Source organism: Tupaia chinensis, unplaced genomic scaffold, assembly GCF_000334495.1.
Source record: "Tupaia chinensis unplaced genomic scaffold, TupChi_1.0 Scaffold146837_1, whole genome shotgun sequence".
Taxonomy (NCBI): Eukaryota; Metazoa; Chordata; class Mammalia; order Scandentia; family Tupaiidae; genus Tupaia; species Tupaia belangeri.
This window is the reverse complement of record NW_006206691.1, coordinates 1,593,585-1,613,118: the sequence shown is the minus strand read 5'-3', so window position 1 is coordinate 1,613,118 and position 19,534 is coordinate 1,593,585. Positions and strand designations below refer to the sequence as shown.

At 40.3% G+C, this 19,534-nt stretch overlaps 1 protein-coding gene and 1 non-coding gene across 2 annotated transcripts in view; both read right to left on the bottom strand.

The window, feature by feature from the left end:
• LOC114006288 (catenin alpha-2-like) overlaps positions 1 to 19,534 on the bottom strand; it is a gene marked incomplete at its 3' end in the record, with an annotated part of 514,130 nt that overhangs the window by 222,554 nt on the left and 272,042 nt on the right. The gene's annotated exons all lie outside the window — the stretch shown is intronic.
• On the bottom strand, positions 7,848 to 7,954 carry LOC114006293 (U6 spliceosomal RNA). Its single transcript, XR_003548032.1, has one exon. It is a non-coding gene; the product is annotated as a U6 spliceosomal RNA (small nuclear RNA).

The following is a 19,534-nucleotide window of genomic DNA, read 5'->3' as shown; positions in this document are numbered from 1 at the left end:
GACATAGCCATTATGCTAACTGCTGGTCCCTACAGGAACCCTTTCTTAAAATAATAGGTAAAAAAAAAAAAAAAGTATTTTAAGAAATCAGACAAATGGGTCAGCTGGTAGCATGGTAGTTAGAGGAGCTGGATCCCCTACGGCCGATAATGCAGTTCAAGACCAGGACTCAGCAGCTTGAGAAACACGCTGGGTGTTTGTATGTACCCATAATCCAGAAAGGATGGAGAAACAGAGGAAAAGGGATTTTGACATGACGGTGCCCCAGGAGAGGTGATTTCTAACTCTCACTCTCTCTCATGCTTGCTTGCTCTCTTTCTTTTTTTTTTTCTTTTTCTTTTTCCCTTTTTTTATTCTTGAGAGGTTTTCGCTATAGGGTGCGTGCCTCGCCAGAAAGACAGAGAAAGACAGAGAGATAGAAATTGAGAAATCATCCACCAGAGGAGATGGCCATGCCATGCAATCCTTTCTCCTCCATTCTTCTCTTGGGATCTTGGGCACACACGCACATGTGCCCAGCATGAGTTCAAGCCACCGGGTCTGGGACTTGAACCGCAGTCGACCACATGGGAGTCCAGTAACATAACCATTACACCAACTGCTGGTCCCATTTGCTTTTGATTCTTAAACTCTAAAATGTAATAGCAAGAATACTAACATTTTAAAAAAATACATATGCTTTAGCATGTCCTGCAATAGAGCTAACATTTCTCGTCTCATAGAAAGAGAATAATACTTAGAAGCCACAGAGAAAGGCCAATAGGTGGTCTAGAGTTTGGGGCACTCAACTCCACATGACCGACTGTAGTTTGAGTCCTAGACCTGGAGGCTTGAAAATCACACCAGGTATGTGTGAATGCATTCCCCAAATCCAAGAAGAGAATGGAGGAGGGGGAATGCACAGCATAGGCATCCTTCCTGGAGGGTGATTTCTCACCTCCCCTCTCATTGTCTGTGTCTTTCCAGTTAAGTGCCCACACCCTATGGCAAAAATACAAAAAAGAAAAAAGAAAAAAGAAAAAAAAAAGCCACAGGGAGACATGTTTAACACAAAAGCTATTAGGGTCCTCAAAAGAGCTATGTTTCAGGGCCAAAAGGTGGTGGAGTGTTTAAGGTGCTGGACTCCCAAATGGCTGACTGCAGTTCAAGTCCCAGACCTGGTGGCTTGTTTTCTCACTCTCTCTCTCTCTCTTTCTCTCTTTTTTCCCTCACTCTCTCTCTCTCTTCCTCTCTTTGTCTTTTTGTCTATCTGTCCTTCTCTCTTCGGTAAGTACATGTGCCCTGTAGCAAATTAAAAATAATAATAATAATAAATAAAATTAAGTAAATATTTATTTTTTTTTAAAAAAAGCTGCTACCCCAATTGTATACACAAAAGCGATTTCTTTCAAAAACAAAAAGTAGAAAAATTCCACCCAAACTTCATCTTCTCTATTGTTTACTTTTTACTCTAGAATCAAACAAATCATGATTAATAGCACAACTTGCTCTTTGCTTAACGGGACTCTATATACAAAGAACTCTCATCACACAAATGGCACATGCATTTGAAAATGAGGAAACAAAAATATTCTCCCTATTACTCCAATAAGGACATCCAAGCACTGAAGTATGTACCTGCCAGATGTCAGAAAGCCCATTGGAAAAGAAAAAAACTCATTTTCATTTGTCTCACATTTGCATTTTTTTGTTCTTCTAAGCTAGTGGTCAACATATATATGCCTCATTTTATGTACAATACAAATATCTTAAATCAAAATCAACCATTTTCAAGGCAAAAAACTGATGTGGCTGCACAATTTCATTAGCGTATACATGACATGCTGCATTTCAAAATGTTTCCTTGATTTCAAAGAAATAATCACATTATCTACTAACATCTTCTGGTTTTGATATGTAAGAGTACATTATTATTCTCCCATTAAATTACAAACTGCTGGAAAAACGCCAGGGACTTGAAAAAAGGTCACGCTGACATTTTGCTGTTGGGTCATCTTCTTTATGGAGAGATCATCAGACTTCCAGTTGAATGCGCCGCCATATTGGCAAGCCGCATGCCTTAAGCATAATGTCTCAGAGGCTTCAAGGTTCTGGGGAATTGTTGATGAAATAAAGGGAGAAATGAGCAGGTTGTAATTATGCTTGTCATGATTCTTGTTACGAGCCTTTATTTGGACAATTCACAAAAAAGAAAGCCCATCATCTTTTAATTCAGGATATAATTTATCTTTAAAGCTGCTATTCGCATTTCGAAATTGCAAAATAAGCCCTGGATGTTCCCATGCTGGAGCATGCCAGCGCAGAGTGAAATGTCGGTAAAAGGAAGTGGCATCTTTTAGGGGACAGAACACGGGCTTTGGATCCTGTCATTTCTTATCTGGATGAGAAATGACTGAATATGAGACTCAGTTTCCTGTTTTGAAAAATGAGGGTGATATTACATGCTTGACAGGGATGTGTGAGGTTTCTATATGAGGGTCTATTTAAGGCACTAAATGGATGTGCCACAAATAATCCTGAACAATTGACCATGAGGAGCACAGAGTCCTGGACATGCGGTCAGAATATCTGAGCTTGAGCCCTAGGACAGCCACGTATTAGCATTGCAATAGGAAGATCAATTAATTTCTCTGGGCCCCGCTTTTTTTTTTGCAGTTATGTACTACAAATTATTCTTTGGTTACTTTAATAGCTTCAAGTATGTATGCTAATAAAATTCTTGAGTTCCAGTTCATGATGTTAAGTTTTTATTTACAAATAATTGGTATCTAGTCTGTGTATCCAGTGACACAAACTAAAACGAGTGGGAGAGTACTGATTTAACAGTAATTTGGGGTGTGTCATAATTAAGACAAGTTAACGATGGAAAAACAGAAACCTCATTTTTCGGAATCTTTTCAAGTAACAGGAGACTAGATGAAGCTCCTTTGGGGCCTGTGGGGAGTTCTGCAGATACCACGACCACTCCAACATCTTACCGAAAGTATTTGTGGAGTTCTTCAACACAAGCCATGATTTCTTTTCGATATACACCTTATTGTTTAATATTTTTATCTGCTTCTAAACTGAAGATACCTGTACAGTACCATGTAGTGAAATTAATTGTAAAGTCCAATCTCTTTCTATAAGCAATGCATAATGCACATTTAAATGATTTTCATACAGAATGTGGAAAGTATTATAGTTCGACAACTTTTCAAATTAAATATTTTCATATTGAAAAGTTATATTTTTAGCACTGTACTAGTGATTTGGAGAAGCTGAGACTTTACTAAACCAGAAAGTCTTAGGCAGGTGTTTAATTGGACTAATTAAGCAATATGTAGTCACTTCCGGTTTTCCATTTGCTCTTTGTGAATGCAGATAAGCAACACAACTGATTGCTAATTAGACTGTTTAAAACCAACTCACTTTTTATAGCCCAGAAATTTTTTTAGTCCACAATTACAAACTCAAAACGTACTATGTGGTCTGGAATTTTACAGATTTTTCCTCTTGTTTTAATGTGCTGTTTTATATATAAGTATATATGAATGTAGCATATTATACATAAGTATATATATATATGTGTGTATATATATATATATATATATACACACACAGCTACCTAGCTATACATAAGTATATATATATATATATGTGTGTATATATATATATACACACACACAGCTACCTAGCTACCTATCTATATATAGAGAGAATATAAAGTAGAATTGAATATGAAATTGAACAGAGGTTCATTTCAGTGTTTTCTAAGATTATACCAATGTCAAAGGCTCTAAATCTGCTTATCTTCATAAATGTAAACAGCTTATTATTTATTTACTTACTTATTTTAATTAATTAATTAATTTGCCATAGGGCATGTGCCTGTGCTGGAGAGAGAGAGACAGAGAAAGGGAAATTGAGAAATCACCCCTCAGAAAGGGATGGTCACACTGCAATCCCTTCTCCTCCATAATCTCCAGATTTTGGGCACACACACACACATGCCCATCGTAATTTTCAAGTCACTGGATCTGGGACTCAAACAACAGTTGGCCATGTAGGAGTCCAGTGCCTTAAACATGCCACCATCCACTGGTCCCAACAGCCGTATTAAAAGGCTATACCTGGACCAGCAGTTGGCGCAATGGCTATGTTGTGGGACTCCCAGGTAGCCAACTGCGGTTCAAGTCCTGAACCCGGTGGCTTAAACTCATGTCGGACGTGTGAGTGCCTGTGCCCAAGATCCCGAGAGGAGAATGGAGGAAAAGGGATTGTGCCATGGCCATCCCCCCTGGGGGGGTGGTGATTTCTTGCTTTCTGTCTCTCTGTCTCTCTGTCTTTCTGGTGTGCACACCTGCCCTATTGCAAAAACCTCTCAAAAAAAAAAAAAAAGGCTATACCAGGCCTACTGCTAGCTAAATGTTTTAAGAGCTCTGGGTCTTAATCCAAATTAGCTCAATCTTACATCCCCTGCACTTGGACATCTGCATGCCCACAGGTCATCTGGCACATTAACAAATGCCCAGGCAGCTGGATTTACACACATTTGCCTAGCAGCACCAATGGCCCCTCACCATGCACTCACTGTGAGTTACCTCCCGGACTGACAGAGTGTCTCTCAGGCAGCACAGGAGAAAGGACTATAATGACCTATGATAAACCGATGGGTGACGAAGATTCTGCAGGAAAGGAGGGCCTCTCCAAGGCATTACGATGGGAAGGGGCAGGTGTTTTATAACAGTGTTGACAGTTTTTAAAGGAACAAAATAGTAAAGAAGAATAGAAAAAGAGGATGAGAGATGAAATGAGACATGAATAGATTTTTCTTAGATACTCGAGTAGCCTAGCTGTGCAATCCAAGAAGCTCTAAGACCTACGGAATGCCAAGCTCTATGCTAACTCTTTACTATTAACATTAGAATATTAGAAAAATGTAAGTGAAAATTCATCAACTGGTCTTTCTGCCAGTAAGAAAAGCACATTCTAGGAGCACCTGCTCTGTGACAGATCTTTTGCTTGATATTTAATCTCTCAATCAATCTGTATAACTATCCTGAATAATATCACTCTATGCCAGAGTAGAGAAGTAAGATCAGATGGATTCTTGCTTCACGTCACACAGAAGTCAATAGCACAGCTACACTTTGTAGGCAGATATGACTCCCTCTACATTGTCCTGTCCTGATTACCCTCTATGTGTAGACAGCTGAGTGAATTTTGACAAGTTAGACAGAGATGTTGTGTTCTTTGAAATAATCTCAGAGAACGTTTATATAGGATGAGTATTATGTCATGCTCAATATGAAAGCTACATATCACTATAGAAGTGGAATCCCAACTTCTCCATGCATTGAACACTAATGCAGCTCACTCTCCAGGCCTGAATTCTGTATAATGTGAAATGTATGCACTGAAAGTGTCAGATCAAGGCTTTTCTAAGGTCCCTTCTAAATGTGATGTGCTGGAATGGTATGACTCATGGCAAGTCAAAGCCAGAATATCAGGGGCAACACACAGCCCAGGAAGTCAGCACTGCAGGTGTACTGCAGACCAACAATTTACTCACGACTGACTCATTATTTCTTTAACGTAATGCTAGCATTGAGCATGAATACATTCAATAAATAACACTGAGTCTACTCCACCCTCTTAATACCTGAGAAAAGAAAACTATCCCACTGTTCTCATGATGGCTCCTAGAGGACCCACCAACAACAGCAGAAATTGAATGGACACATCTGTTGGTGTATATGGAGCACCAAACCACGACACAAACTAGGATCCCCAGTCTCCCCTTCCTATGGCATTTTCCCCAAAGAGGTGTCACTTGTCACAGCAGCACACTAGACAAGCTCAAGCTAAGTGAGAAGAGAATGTGCAAGAGGCTCAGGAAAACAACTGGAGAATGAGGCTGGGGCTGCCAGAGTCCATTAGATACCACGATGCCCCATGATGGGCTGGAGAAGCAGCTTCACATGTATCTACATCAAAAACATCCAGCAGGGCAGCCCAGGCCTGTCCAGAGAAATGCCAGGCTGCCAGTGATACTCAAGGTAGGCAGTTGGTGCTGATGTCAGGATGGGTCAGAGCAATCTGTCTATTAGAAGCAAGACTTAGGTAGTAGTTGAGAGATCTCAGGGCAGGACGTAGGCCTTCTAAGCCAGGCAGGAGAAGACACGGGTAGGAGCTCAGCATGGATTCAGGCTCCATGCCACACAGTGTTAGTACACAGAACTTTAGCACCCTGAGAAAAGGAAAAGACCTACTGAATCAAAAGATTGGTCCTAAAAATTGAACCAGTATGGCAGCTGGTGGGAAATGCTGGAACTCACATATGCCAAGTATTGGATGAATGAGCAGTAAGTCTCAATTCCACAACCACAGGGTAGGGATCATACTTCAGGAAGGTTCACTGCTCCTGACCTGGAAAATGGAAAGGCCCATGGTCTGCACAGCAATTCCCCTTTTAACCAGTCCAGATATCTTCCTGTTACAAACAGGCTTAGACTTCCTCAAAGAAACAGGGCATTTCCAGATGCATTTATGGAGAGGACCCACTTACCAAGTGATAGGCCAGTGCTCTGGGAACAAAGTGCACTGTCTACTTAGGGATGCTGGAGAGCCACTTAACAGGGAACATTTACATATATTTGGATCATAAAGTCGTTCAGATGAAGAGTAAGCTATGAACAGCCCACTACCTATCACCCAGGATAGCAATTAATACAGGATGCCCATGGAAGAAAAGCCATATACATTTAGAAATGCCTTTGATAAACAACGCAACTGAAAAGTTCCTCTTCACTAGAGGGGAAAGTGTTGCCAAGGAAAGTAGCAGAGTTTCAAGAGAACCCTACTATGAATCATTTTATTTTGTTAAAAGCCATTCAATCTTTCTAAGACGAGGAGGGCCTGTGAAGGAGCAAGTGAGATGAAGAACTGTGTGAGTCCACAGGGAGCAGAAGAAATACTTGTCTAATTCTGCTTATTTCTTTGGCGGAAAACTTTTGTTTAAAGCTTGCTGGAGGGTGCAGATGCTCATCAGAGACAGAGACAAAAGAGAGAGAGAGCACTCCCCAATGGGGTGTGGAAACCACAATCCCTTCTCTTCCATTTCTCCATTCTGTTAGGACTTAGGGCACACATACACAGTAGCCCAGAGGGTTTTTCAAGCTGCTGGGGCCAGGGTTCCAGTCAGTCATGTGGTATCCGACTCTCAACCACTAGACAACAAGGCCATCCCAGTAGCAAACTCGATTTTTATTTTTTATTATCATCATAATCTTCTTTATATTACATTGGATTACATATAACTTTACAGAGTATTACATTGCTTTTTCAAAAGGGAATGCCATGCATGTCAGTCAATACAGAGACATTAATCTCCCCACTTCAACGTTCAGTATCTTTTCTATGTTTTCCCCAATCATTATTATTATTATTCTAATTATTTTTTTAAAACAGTCAATCGCTATTTCTCATTTTGCTTGTAAAAAGACTTTGCCCACATGAAATACTTCTCATACCAATCCAGTTGAGAATACTATATATGTCATCAACAAGTAATAAGCCATATCTGTTTCTCACTAAGTCCTGCCTCTCTATTGTTCTCTTGCTATCTTTCTCTATCCTCTTCTCCTCACCCCCCCATTCCACACTGTCCTATTCTCATTAACTACCTTCACTGCTTTTATGTCTTCCCAGGGTCTTGTTATTTTTTATGGCTGAGTAGTATTCCATGGAGTATATATACCACACTTTTCGAATCCATTCATCAGTTTGTGGACATTTAGGTTGGTTCCATGTCTTGGCAATTGTGAATAATGCTGCAATAAACATTGATGTGCAAGCACTTTTCTAAAAATATGGAACGCTTCACAAATTTGCATGTCATCCTTGCGCAGGGGCCATGCTAATCTTCTGTGTATCGTTCCAATTTTAGTATATGTGATGCCGAAGCGAGCACGAGGAGCAAACTCTTCTTAAAGAAATATTAAGCAAAATTTTTAAATAAATAAAAGCTCTTTATAAATATTAAGATATCCTATATATATTCTTTGGCTTTCTTACTTCATCATACTTACTTATTTTCATTTACCTTTAAACTAACATATAATCTTCTTTGAAATAAAATGCAGTTTTACTTTTACAGAAATCCTAAAGATCATAAAGAAAAAAAAGCATAATAGTTCAAAATAACTTAATAACTAAATGCACAGTGGTGACCAAGTTTTTCTAATGATGAGGACTTTGCTTTTGCACACCAAATTTGAACATATTCAATAGGAGAGCTATTAATATTAAAATATTTTGTTATTTACTATTAGTAGTAAAAATCTATTTAGCCTCTAACACAAAGAAGAAAAAAAATGAGCATTATGAAATAATACTCAGGGAGTTAATAATTGTGTATTTGTGTACAAATAATATATATATATATATTTTTGCCATACACTTGCTAAAGAGAGACAGAGACAATGCAAGTGAGAAACAGCCTCCACGGTGAATGGCCACATCACAATCCCTTTTCCTCCATTCTCCTCTCAGGATTTTGGATACACATGCACCATGCACCCAGAATGATTTTCAAGCTGTCAGGTCCAGGACTGGAACTGTGATCGGCCATGTGGGAATCCAGTGCCTTAACCACCAAGCCACCTGCTGGTTCTAGATAAGAGTATTTCTTTCTGTAAGCAACCTATTAAATACCAATAGTAAGGCAAAGCAGGCATAACAAATAATATGAAGCTTAGACTTAAAGCAGAGTCTCTGGACACAGAATAGAGAAAGTGTCAGAATGCAACCATAATACGTGAACTGAGCTTAGTGGTTGAGATCTTGGCCTCAGCTAGAAGCAAGATATCATAAAAATATGCACAGTCTTCAAAGATCTCATGGAAAATGCATAGTGTAAAAAAACTTATTAACAGATTTCAGATTTTGGACACCAAAATAAACTTGTACTTTAATTCTAGTTTTCTGTGACTATTTTGAAGTCACCTGGTATTACTTTTTGGGCCAATGAAGGGTTAAAATAGAAATTTTTCCTCTTCTATGGGAAAGAAAATCAGGGAGAAATAATAAAGAGGCAAGATATTTGTGAGACACAGCAACAGTTTATAACCTGTTGATGATATGATCTGAGGTATATTTCATGTCAGGTAAATTCTCTTTATAGGCCAAAGGATGTATAGTGATCATATGTTTAAAAATAATACTACTAATAAAATGAAATTAAAAAAAGAAATTTGGCCTCTTCATTCCATATTATTGTATAGGTGATTTCATTCCTTACATAACTCATGTAGGGGACTAGCAGGTGGGACAGAGGTTAAGATGGCTAGATCCCACCTGGTTAACTATATGGCTTAAGTCCCAGGCCAGGTGACTTAAAAAACGCACTGGGCACATGTTCACATGTGAGCAAAATCCCAGAAAGAGAAAGGAAGATTAGGGATTGCAATGTAGCCAACCTCCCAGGGGGGTGATTTCTCATTTTCCTTCTTTGTCTCTCTCTCCCTGTTTCTCTCCAGCAAGTGTGTATACCCTATAGCAAAAAACTAAAAAACAAAACAAAAATAAACAACAAAAAGCTCATGAAGGTAAACTATTCTACTTAGTCTTCCCTTCCTTAGCTCTAGTACAGTGTTAGGACAAAGGAGAAGAAAAGACGCACTCAACATTTGATGTCATTTACTCACTTTCCTACTGAAAGCATTAGACCTTCCAGGCTGAAAAGAGAACTCTCCTACACTGTTGGTGGGAAAGGAAAAACCAAACAAAGCAAACTTTAATCTTTGCAATGTACTGGTATAGTTACTTAAAATAATGATAGCTACTCATTCTTCAGCTATGTATGTATTACCTATCTGTATTTTATAAACCAACAGAAGACAACAAATGTAGCTTTCAAGGAGAAAGAGACATATCTTCTACATAGATAGAATGTAGAGACCAACAGATAGCATAATGGTTATGTCGCTGGACTCCTACATGTCTGACCACAGTTTGAGTCGCAGACCCAGGGGCTTGAAACTCACACTGGCACATGTGCATGTGTGTCCAAAATCCCGAGAGCAGAATGGAAGAAAAGGGATTGTGGCATGGTCATCCTGCTGGGCAGGAGTGATTTCTCACTTTCTGTCTGCCTCTCTGGCAAGCACACATGCCCTATAGCAAAAACTCTCTCTAAAAAGAAGAAAGAAAAAAAGAAATACAGTGTAAATTTTAGGGATAATTTACTCACGGGGAGCTCATCTTTAAGTCACAGCCTACATTACATGAGCGATCTTTCTACATCAAAGTAATGGATACGTGTAGCAAGAATTCTAAAGTGGGAAAAGTAGATACTGATCATATTTTATTTCTATCAATTACCTAACTCAGAGGAAACTTAGACTTTTGGGGATTAATGATGATTAACTTCTTAATAGTGTCAAATTTTACAGCAGGCAAATTACAAGTCTTTCATATACCCACAGTATATGGAACATGACCACTCCAATCTCTGTGGGTTTTATTATTAAGAAAAGAGATAACTCTCCTATCTTGAAGTTAGATTCGATAATTCAATAAATGAACTTATGAACTTCACTTGACAAGGAAGAACATTGAGTCTGAAGGTAACCCAGCATATATAGTTCCCTACAAAGGTGACAGCATTACTACAGGCAGACCTCATACCTGCTGCCTGTTTCTCCCTTTACATAAACAAAAGTATGCCCCAAATATTCAGCCTGAATCTTCAGGATTCTCAAGTCATACGGCCTTCATGACGTTCCCAATAATCTCAGTCCTGGAAGGATGAGGGCACCTAACAGACACACACCTTCACGTGGGATCATGAGTCCATCAAACCTTATTTCAGTTCTGAGGACTTTGATTCCAGACCAGGTCACGAATGTGTTCTGACTCAGGCCCATCACTGCGTGTATGCTAGAATGAAAACACGTTTTAGTTAAAATGTATAAAGCAGCATTCACTCTCCACACTCGGCCACTGTTCTGTCCTACAGTCTGGAGTTGGCCCCAGTTCCTAGCCGGCTACACCTGCCACCGACTCTGACACGTCTACTGACTTGCTGGCTTTCCTTTCTAGTTTCACCCTGATCACATGCACTCCCAATTTGTTCCTACCATGGAGCCAGTAGCAGTCAGTTCAGTCCTGGAATAAGGGTCCTCATAGAATAGGTGACACTGATGTTCAGAGAGCCCCGAACAGTGGAATCTTAGCAACAATCGGGTCAAGCTGCCAGCCTCCTGGAAATCCCTCCAGTAACTTCTCATGGCAGCAGCAGTCAATGCCTTCTCCTTGCCCAGCACAGCCAGGCTTTTTTCATGTGACCTGAGTCACACTTCTCTTAGGAACCCTTACGCGGAGGCCCTGGTGCTGCACACAGGCTGAAGTGAAGACAGTCCAAGAGAAGGGTCGTGCTTTGCACTCTCTCTACACTTACCACAGACCAAGGAAGACTAACAAAACTCAGCAAAACAGCTGGAAGGAAACCTTTCCTTAAAACTTTTTAAATCAGGAAGTTGACCTATTCTGGAGATAGCCTTCAAGGCTCCCTTCCCCCCTGTTAATGCCTACTTTTATCAAAGTAAGACAATTATGTGGTTAAAAAATATAAAACTGGGGAACCAGCAGTTAGCATAATGGCTATGTCGCTGGATTCCCACGTAGTCGACCGCGGTTCGCGTACCGGACCCGGTGGCTTAAAACTCACGCCGGGCGCGTGTGCGTGTGTGCCCAAGATCCCGAGAGGAGAATGGAGGAGAAGGGATTGCGGCGTGACCATCCCCCCGGGGGGTGATTTCTCGCTTTCTGGCTCTATGTCTCTCTGTCTGGCGAGCGCACACGCCCTATAGCGAAAATCTCTCCAAAAAAAATAATAAAATAAAATAAAATAAAACTGTGCCAAAGCCTTATACAAAAAAAAAAAAGACAGTAGTCTCTTATGTAACTCTTCTTTCCCCTCTGCAGGGCTCATACACAAATAGAAATGACTTTCTTAAAATAGCTTATGGTATTCCCATCCATATTGTCCCATCACATGTACATACTATATCCCCAATTATTCAATTTTAGAAGTTCCCTATAACTTCCTGTTACGATGACGACAATTTTAGTTTTCTCAGTCCTCCATCCTTCCAGTATTATAGCACAATTATTTTTACATCCATAGTCATCTTCATGTCTTTTCTAATGTCATCTTCTTCATCTTTTTTTTTTTTTGGACAGATTTTTGCTATACAGTGGATGTGTTTACCAGAAAGACAAAGACACAGAAAATGAAAAATCATCCCCCAAGAGATGACCATGTTACAACCCCTTCTCCTTCATTCTCCTCCCGGGATATTGGGCATGCAGACACCCCCGCCCCTAAGATTTTGAAGTCACTGGGTCCAGGACTCAAACCATGGTTGACCATGTGGGAGTCCAGCAACATAACCACTATGTCATCTGCTGGGCCCAAAATGTAGCTTCCCTTCCCAGGGATTTATCCCAGGCTGCAACAGTGAAAGCACTGAATCCTAGCCACTAGACCACTAGGGAAATATATCTCCTTCTGTTACAAGGAGTATAGTGACAGCTTACATTTTTTCCTGAAGTTAATCGTTCCCTTCTTTAAAAACATCATTAATTTTCTCTGAACATTAGTTACCTTTTGCTACATCCTTCCACCAACTCAGTAAAACTCTTATAATACCACAGTTTCCATACCGATTTTTAAAATAAACTAATAATTCTATGACTAGCCCTGCAGACTAGTGGTTAAAGTGAGCAAGACCCTACATGGCCAACCATGGTTTGAATTGCGTCCTGGCAGCTTCAAAAATATGCTGGGGGGGCCAGCAGTTAGTGTAATGGCTATGTTGCTGGGCTCCCATGTAGTCCACCAGGGGTCAAGTCCTGAACCCGGTGGCTTAAGCCTACGGCAAGTCCTGAACCCGGTGGCTTAAGCTCACGCCAGGCACATGTATGTGCATGCCCAAGATCCCAAGAGGAGAATCGAGGAGAAGGAATTGTGGCATGGCCATCCCCCAGGGGGTGATTTCTTACTTTCTGTCTGTGTCTCTCTATCTTTCTGGTGCACGCATCTGCCCTATAGAAAAACCCTCAAAAAAATAAAATAAATAATTAAAACAAAAACATGTTGGGTATATACACAAACTCTGTCCAGAATCCCAACAGAATGGAGAAATGGAGGAGGGGATTGAGGGGTGCTTTCTCTCTCGCTCGCTGTCTTTCTGAAAATCCCTTTCTTGCAAGTGCACATATTTTTTGGCAAATAAATCTATTAATGTCATATTTCTTTATGCCCACCGGAAGCCACTCCTAGAGCTCTTTGACTGCCAGCTCACCCACTGAGACTGCCATATGCCCTCAACCTTAGCACTTCTGCCGTCATCTTGGAATTTCCCTCTCCTTCTCTGATCCTGCCCCTGTCTACTCAATATTGGCCCTTAATGTACTTCTCTGAATTTAGGTGCTTTCTATCCCCCAGTAACTTTCTAAGAAAGAAAGAACATTTTTGTAAAAACATGTGTTTTTTTCCTATCTTCATTGTTGATGAACTGGCCAGATAATAGATTCTATGTTGAAATCTATTTTAGGTCATAATTTTGAAATGTTTATTACATGTTGTTGGCATTGCATTAAGACATCTACTGTGATTCTTTTTTTGGAGAGGTTTCTGCCATAGGACATGTGTACTCGCCAGAAAGCCAGAGAGAGACAGAAAGTGAGGAATCACCCCCAGGGGGAATGGCCACGCTACAGTCCCTTCTCCTCCATTCTCCCCTTGGGATCATGGGCATGCATGCACATGCGCCCGGCATCAGTTTAAACCATCAGGACCGGGACTCAAACCACAGTCGACTACATGGGAGTCCAGCGACATAGCCATTACACTAACTGCTGGCCCCTCTACTATAATTCTGGAAGCTTTCTGTCTCTCCCTCAGGATCTTCTATGTATTCCTGATATTAGATACATCTGTGCTAGTACACAGGAATGTGGGTCTTTAATCACTCATTTTGCTTGGCACTCAGTTGTTTCAATAAAATGACTCACATACTTCATGAGGGCAATGTCTCGTCCTACTGTTTTAAATACTTTCTCCCTAAAGTTTTCGATTTTTGGAATTCTACTTAGGGGAATTTTGGAACCTTAGGTTTTATTTTCCAATTTTTTTCTAGTTTCCAATCAGTTTGCTATTTCATTTTACATTTGAATATATTTTCTAGACTATTCATCTTTAAAAAAATAAAACTGGGCTGACTTGTTCTAAAATGTCAAGTTCTTCTCCTTCTCTGAATATACCTTCTAAGAGCATTCTGTTCTTTCAAAGATATAAATTAACTAATTTCTCTGAATAATTTGTTGGCACTTGTGTTACTTGCAATGATTCCTTAGTTTCTCTCTTAGTTTCTCTTTTCTTTTTCCCTTACTGTTTGAGAACTTTTCATGTTATAACTTGTATTGACTTTCTAATTTTAAATTTCATATTTTTAATTTCTCAGATTTTTTTTTTAAGACACCTTTCTATTTGGATCATAGTTCTAGTTTCATGGATCCAAATCTTGTACTATTTTTTTCTTCTCTGCTCATGGGCTTGCTTCCTCTAAAATTTCCTGGTATGTTTATTTTCTTTCATCTTCATATTCAAATAATAGGGATTCTTCGTTGTCTGTTCGTGTTTGGGAATAAATTCCCCAGAGCTGATTAGTAAGCTTAGTGAGAATAGTAAGACAGAATGAGCACAGGGGGACCCGGGCTTATGTCATCATGTACCACCCACTTTAGGGTCTACGGGTCTTTTCTCAGAGACTCTGAGGGTTTGCCAGGTGGGAAGCACATGGCTGTGGTTTTCAGTAAGAGCAATGTCAGCCTGGCTGCTGCCGTTCTGAGAACAGGGAGGAGTGTGTCCTGTAAGACTCACCCCTTCACTATGCAGCTGTTCACTTTCTTCAGTTTTCAGTCTAGCTGCTGCACTCCTCCCTCCTTTCCACATGGGGATCACCGAATTGAGAATATTATAGATTTAAACTTTTTTTTTTTTTTCCCCAGAGACTACAATGCTGACCTTCAGTAGAATGAGAAGGAAATAGCTGTCGGGGCTGGCAAATGGTGTGCTGGTTAAGGTGCTGGACTCCCACATGGCCAGCTGAGGTTCAAGTCCTAGACCTGGTAGCTTGCTTTCTCACTTTCTCTCTCTCTCTCTCTCGTCAAATTAAAAAAGTCATAATAAATAAAAGTAACTCATTAAAAAAAAAGTAGTAGTTGTCTATGAGTATGCACAAGGGTAGATTAAGTGATAAATCTTGAGGGTCTATGGCTCTTTATTTGTATTTTCTACCAAGTTTCCCTTTTTGTCCAGTTTCCCTTTTAGTCCTTCCCCTCCCAACATCCCTCTAATCAATGAATGTAATTCATAGGCTCTTCCCAGGTTCAAAGGGAGAGATATTACTCGTTTCTCATCAGTGTTCTCACACCACTAACCTACTTGCCATTTTTCCATCCATTTCCTGATTTTTGTTGTTGTTGTTGTTAAGGACGTTTTTTGCCTTAGGGCACATACACCCAACAAAGAGAGACAGAGACAGTGAGAAGTAAAGTGAAAAATCATCCCCCAGGGAGATGGCCATGCCACAATCCCTTCTCCTCCATTCTCCTCCCAAGATCTTGGGCACGCACACACACGCGCCCAGCACGAGTTTGAAGCCACCAGGCCCAGGACTGGAACCACCATCAGCTATGTTGGCAGTACAACAAAATAAATGCTATGCTATCTGCTGTCCCCTCTCCATCCATTTCTTAACTTTACATATTGTTATTTGGGACCACCGATGTCTCCTAATTTCATTGTACTTTCATTGTACTTGGTGTTGGTTTCTCGTTTGTTATTTTTCTCATCCTAAACCTAGCAGCAGCATTGCATTTTTGAAAAGTTTTAATCACCAGAAGGTTCTCTACTGACCCTGAGTCTACTGGACTGTTTTTCTATTGATTGGTCCCAGATCTAGCATCTGCGAGAAGCCAGGACAGTTGTACACTGCTTTCCCATGGTAGTTCTTTAAACTGGCAAATGCTGGCAAGGCTTTTCTTTATCTTCATTCTTTAGGCTAAATATCTGTAGTTCCTCAACTTCTCTGTGTTTCTTTTTCCTAAACGCATGTCCTTTTAAGGATGCATGCTACTTGATCAAAATACCTTACAATTTACGTAAAAAAAGAGCTTTAAGTAATGTTCCAGAAGTGGACTGATCATGGAGAATTTGATGAGTTTATTAACTGTCATGACTGAGATGCCAGGCCTTCATGACTAGAATAATATAAACCTTCCCTCCGCCTGATCCCAGTCCCCTCCACATGCATCTTGGAAGGCGACAGTCAAAGCCTAGGCATCTACTACTTAGGCTCTTTGTGGTGGTGGCTTTGAAGCTCAGCCAGGTGAGTGAATGCATGTTGTGCAATATATGCAATGCACACTTGTCTGCACATTGCTGGAGAAAGGATCGGTTAGAAAGTCACTTGTCTCTTTCCTTACAGATGGAGCCATAGATTATTATTAGGGTTAAGATCAGTCAGGGGGCCAGGTGGTGCAGAAGTCACAAATCAGTCTGCTAGGCTGACCCATGCGTCTACAGACTCTCCTGAACATGCCAGCTTTGGGTATGCTTATAATGCAGGACCAACTGGGGACAAATCATGGAGTGACAGAACATGGTGGGCTTCCCCTCTCTCTGCCATGGAAGAAGAAAGAAACTTAAAAACCAGAAGATTAGTATTAGCCACACAACTATTTTAGGTAGTCATAACAGTCTCCCCTAGATTATTATCTATGATAATAAAATGATGATAATCATAGTATCTTAGAAGTCAGTACATACCTAATACAATCAACACTGGTAAGGCGACTAGATAATAAAGAGCGTGTCTGCAGTTCAACAGCAGGGAGAGGTCACCTTAACCTACTCTCACCTGGAGAGCTTGTTTTTAATTGGGGTAAAAAATATGTAATAGGGTCAGCAAGTAATGCGGGGGTTATGGGGCTGGACTCGCACATGGCCAACCACGGTTTGAACCCAGATCTGGAGGCTTGCCTTCTCACTTTCCCTCTCTCTCATCACGTTACATAATAATAATAAATAAAATTAATTCTTTGAAAAAAATACATAACATACAATTTATCATCTTAATTGTTTTTAAGTGGACAGTACCGCAGTGTTAATTATATGCACACTGAGGGGCCAGCAAGGGTGTGATGGTTAAGGGCACTGGACTCCCACATGGCTGACCATGGTTCAAGTCCCGGACCTACTGGCTTGCTTTCTCACTTTCCCTTTCTTTCTCTTTGTCTCTCTCTCTCTCTCTCACTCTGCCTCTCTCTGGTCTAAATAAATAAATACATAAATAAATAAAGTTAAACAAAATAATTCTTAAATAAAAAGCATCTCTTAAAAAATTATCTGCATGTTCATGCATAACAGGTATCTAGAATAAATAGGCAGTGTCCCAACCCCTGTCCTTAACCACCCAGCTACAGCCTTCTGTGTGCTGTGCACAGCCCGGGTCTTTACTGTTTAGTTGTATATACACATTGTATCTCTTATTCGTAAGAAAATAAGGAGGAAAAAAATACGACAGAACCAACTACACAATTTGCTATCATTAGGGAAAGTTAGGAAGACCTAAGATACTCCCTGTGCCCTTTGCATTTATCTATTTTATATCAATTTAGCTTTCCTTCTGCCTTCAGGGGCTTAGGGGCATGTGGAGTGGGAGAAATCAGGCCAGCTAAAGTTCAAAAGGATACAGCCCGCGCCCCCTGCCACTCTTTCCTCCTTCAGCATATCCAGAATCCAATCACAGCAGAAGTGATGAAGCCACACCACTGAGCTAGACGCAGTGTCAACAACAGGCTGTGAACTCTTTTATCTCCAGTCTCTTCCATTGCCCACGAGACAGGAAAATAAGGAATAAACCAAATAATGTCAGTGGAGAGACTGGCATAGCTTTTCTCATTTCGAAGAAAGGTAACTCTCAGCTAAAGGTATTATTCCACTTCACAGCTGCACACAGTCAAAAGTAAGAATCTTGAACATCTGCTGTTGTTTAACACTCACTTAGAAACTGTCTAGCCTTTAAAATGAAAAAGGAGAGAATGACAGCATTTTACTAAGAATCCAGGATCTCTTTGCCTCCTGTTCTGCAGGAACCCGTGTGTGTTTGTGCTCCTTGCTGAAGGCATTCCTTTGCTGACAATGCCTCAAGGTACATTCGGCCCATAAAGACTCTGGTAAACAATAGCTCATACCGAAAAAGAAAAAAGAAAAAATGAATTCTTGATATAGGGTATTAAGTCATCCTAGACTTTTCTCTGAAAGTAGAGGATGTGTACCCACAGACAGACTTACGTGCACACACGACACACAGACACATACCACATACACAGGTGTATGTATACATAACTGCCTCCGTTTACAGTACCTTGTCATGTCTGAAATCAGATGGGCTTGTGGCTGAAATTAATTTACAAGCAGCAAAAGCACCTCTGTGGTATCTCTTATTAAAAGAAAAAGAGGGGCCAGCAGGTGGTGTAGTGGTTAAGGCACTGAACTCCCACACAGTCGACCATGGTTCAAGTCCCAGGCCTGGCAGCTTGCTTTCTCACTTTCCTTCTCTCTCTCTGTGTTTGTCTTTGTCCAGTGCATGTCCTATAGCAAATTAAATAATAATAGTATTTAATAAAATTAAATAAATAACTGTTAAAAAGATGGAGATAATAAAATTGGAATGTTTCAATGAAATGTTCTCACTGGGTATAATGAGTCTCCCACCACTCAAAACTCCCTCCACCATCCATTCACAATCCCTCTCTCATGCCTAACAATACAATGTGGCTTCCTATATACAAATAATCTGTCCTTCATACACGCTGCTAAAGAAATTCTCAAAATAGGCTTTCAGCATTTTCTTAAAATATAATAGTTTGAGCCAATAAATTTAGTGTTAGCATATTATAGATATAGTAGGTTTTGTTTTCTTTTTGGTTTTCAAGATTTTTGACCTAGGACACTTGTGTGCACCGGTGAGGATGGGGGGAGGGTAGGAGAGACAGAGACAGAGAGAGGAAGTGAAAAGTGAGGCCCTTGTGTATAACCATGCCTAAATCCCTTCTCCTCCATCCTCTTCTCAGGATCCTGGGCATAGATGCACCCATGCCCAGTGTGATTTCTAAGCCTCCAGGTCCTAGAATCAAACTGGGATTGGCCATGTGGGAGTCCAGTGCCTTAACCACCACACCATCATCCACCACCATCCACAGGGGCACCTACTGACCCCTTGATATGATATAAGGTCATTGGGAAAGTCATGATGTGTTTTTCTATGTAAAAATGTATCATGAGTTTTTGGACAACCCAGTATTTTAAGATATGAAGAAAGCTACAACAATATGGAAAAAAACAACAGCAACATTAAAAAAGATTATATTTCTTAAGACAACTGTGAGGTCTCATGTACTGTTTTGAGATACACTT